This window comes from Simochromis diagramma, unplaced genomic scaffold (assembly GCF_900408965.1).
Source record: "Simochromis diagramma unplaced genomic scaffold, fSimDia1.1 OVJJ01000487.1, whole genome shotgun sequence".
NCBI lineage: Eukaryota > Metazoa > Chordata > Actinopteri > Cichliformes > Cichlidae > Simochromis > Simochromis diagramma.
The window spans coordinates 7,167,828-7,171,514 of NW_024387305.1; positions in this window are offsets into that span (position 1 = coordinate 7,167,828).

The window sequence follows — 3,687 nt, forward strand, 5'->3', positions numbered from 1 at the left end:
GTTTAAATAAAACCTTTACCCTCTGATCGACATTGTGATGATAACCTAAAAATTACAAATAGTACGACAATAAAAAAAAAGGCTTAACGTACATTTCACTACATATGTTTTTACCACGTACTTAGTACAGTATTGAGTAGTCAATCGCTAATGGCTCGTACCATTTCCTGGTGATTTTTTTTCCTCAAATTTTGATGCCTTTTGTTTTTATGATTTCATGGTTGCGTTTAGTTTTGAGCCTTGAAAGCTGTAAGTGGTTGTACAGCTAATTATTTTATTACTGAGAGGTTCTTTGATGCTTGGTGAATCATGAGAGATATTCTAGCAGCCTGAGCCTATGGTAGCATAACTCAGCGGCAGTTTAAGCTCCAACTTTAGCAAAAAGGAAATTTTAAACTCTGACAAGTAGAGCTTTATCTGACAACCAAACTGCTTCCATTCTACTTGTAAAAACTCTGGGAGACACAAGTAATCAGTTATGGAAAAAGTACATTCTGTAGGTCTCAAACTAAGTGCATCTTCCCTGTATGTGTTCAGACGTATTGGGCATTTGGCTAACAATTCACTGCAAAGCAAACTAATAAGATGCAGTGTTGTGACGTTTGAGTACCATTCTTTTTTACAATAAATAGTATTGTGCGCTTTTATTCCGTTGAAATCCTGAAAGTAAGTCAACATTAACATACTAAAAACTTTTACATAATGCGAACTTTGCAGTATGTTTGATCATGTGTCAGATCAGTCTTTATATTTCTTTTAATAAACTGTACTGTACTGTTTAGTCAGAAAAGTTGCAGCAACAACAAAGCACAGTTAACACTGTTAACACTGTGTAATTTTAACACTGACTGCCTAATAATTCTGTGAAATGTTTTCCAACACCATGTAATGGACAGTGTAAACACCCCACCTACCCACCCACAGACACGCACATGCTCAACTCTTACCCTCAATCAGAGTTTAGACAATTTGAACTTCATCATACTATTAAACCAATAAGTAGACATGAACTTTTTTCATGATACCCTTTATTAAAATCTAGTCTGATGGATGTAGGTGGTAGTGTGTAACAAACAGCGTTCAAACGAAAAACACGAAACAAACCATAAAAGCAGACTTCATATGCACTTTTATTGTTAACTGGATGGAAATTTTCGGTACAATTCATGGCAAAAATATACACATACTGCAGTGTGCCAAGAAATCAATAAACTCACAAGGACAATGGTAATATCTCTTGATTGAATTCCTCTTCTCAATGACAAGATCATTAAAGAGCACGAGCTTTCTTTTTTGCTAAAGGGTGGATTTAACTCTGAATAAGCTTTAAGCTAGAATTGTGTTAATGTTTACTGACTTCTTACCAGGAACTGCATTAGAAATGTCAAGTTGGCTTCAGTGGTTTTACTGCAGAAGAACTTAATCTTGAATTCTTAATGTGCAATAAAAAACAGTATTAACTAAAATGGTGGTTATTGATGAGACACATTTATAAGACAAATATGTGCTATAATAATTGATATATATCTAATGCAAGCTTAATAAGGTTTCCCTATTCAGCTAAATTAGTCAGATTACATCAGACCACAAAGTATTGAAAACAAGATAAGCTAAAAAATAAACTAAAGAAAGATAAGCTGCATTTGAATAAAGGAAAATGGTGTAAGTACTTGGTTTATGTGGTATGAGAATAACACAGTCTGTGTTGGTTGAATACTACGGGTTGGTTTGTGTATTGTTTAAGACCCTGAAATGTGTGTTACTGTTAGGGCATCTTATATATTCTAACTCAAATCGTGATGTTCTCTGTAGTCTAATCAAATAGTTTTTGAGCCTAATTCTAACCAGGCAGTGATTAAAAATGAAACTAAACAGTGGGTAAAACAGAAAACGAACTGCGGTCTCCAGCTTCACACTTTGGCCACTGTACCTGGTCACCTAGGGGTATTTTAGGCCTTTGTTGGGGTACTTTGTGGCTCCGGGGTGTCTGACTGAGTGTTTAGGGTGTGATTGGTGAGCTGTATCCTTGGGGGATGTGGCCATGGGTGGCTTGGGCCTCTTTTTCGTGTGGGTGGGGGGCTCTGCTAGGTGTTGGGTGGTACTCGGGGTCCTGGGAACCCATCCTCAGCTCGTGCTGAGGTGGCCGTTCTCTGGCGGGGGTTGGCTGGGATGGACACACGGTTGTCATCGGGAAGTGTGGCCTCAGATCTTCAGCTCTCTTGACTGTCCTCGGTCTCCTCTCTTTGTTTCGGCCTTTAGGTGCTGCGTATCGTTTGAGTGTGCTTTGTTACCGATGCAGCAGTTGGAGTCCTAGCATATCTGTTTGCTTCATCCTTGCCCCCCCCCCCCCCACACACACACATACTGTTTTCTCTCTTTTTTCCTGGTCCTTTTCTTCGTCCATTCCTCCACTCCAGCAATATTATGAATTATAAAATGAAATAAATGAATGAAACAAAAACATCAACAAGAGGAACCTACAGAGAGTCTGCTGTGCTCCTCTTGGGAAAGCAAACATGTTTGGCACAACAAAGTATTCGGACCATTATTCTGCTTGCTTCTGAGCAAGACAGGTTTAAAAAAAGAAAAAACAAACAAGGGTAGCTAGGAATAATAAAATAATAAATGGGCAACCTGGGCGAGATGAAGACAAACGTTTAGAGATGCTGACAAGAACACACAGGCTCCTGGTTTGATGCTAGCATCTCTCAGATGACTCTTGGATCACTGACAAAAATAAGCATGAATAAAATCATATTTAAAAAAAACAAGTTGTTCCTGTATTATGGTTTCTACGGAAACTGCGAAAAACAACAGCTACAACAGGAATCAAAATTGCACATTTATTTAGTACAGCAGCATGCATAACACTCTCTAGTCCAATCATCATATAAATCTCTGGGAGTAACAATCAAGGCAGCCTCACTAATCAAGGTGTGACGTGGCTGTGAGAGCCACAGCACACACAACTGACTGGCACACACAAGGTCACACACACACAACAAAAAAAAAACCCAAAACTTTTTTTTAAAAAGAGAGAGGCAAGTTGGCGCAATAGTCCAGCTGACTACCTTCACTTTATGCTGTCATGCAAAAGCGCTACTGGCTGAAACTGAACACGGGTTACCTCATGTAAAGAGGCTACATTTGTGTGTATAGTCTTTTCGCCTGATCTAGAATTAAGCTGCATATCTGAGCCCTAGTCTTTTAAATGTCCCAATTCCTAATTAATGTAGCAGAGAAGTAGACGTTTCACAGCTTGCCGAGAGAGGGTGCATGCGCAGACGTTTTATGTTGGAGACTCGGAGAGGTCCGTCAGTAACGTGATTCCCGGAACGGTGCTCCTCACGGACAGTCAGTTTACTCTGTTTAGACCTTACCGGTGTAAAGTATTTACTAAAACGCGCACGAAAGAGTTTACGTGTAAATACGCGCGTCACTTCAGTCGTTAGATAATCAGTCCATTTTAATGCTGTTAGGTTGCTCATTTAGTGGAGTCCTACGGTAAAATACATTAAAACAGCAGAATATTTAACATTACAGTTTAAAAACCCTACGCAGATCTAATTAAAAAGTTAATCCACGCACACACAGGCGGGCTCTCGATCAGCGCCCTGCAGCCAGTCAGAAATAAGGTAAACGAAAACAAATGCAGCGAAAAATCGAAATCGCAAAAATTGTTACAAG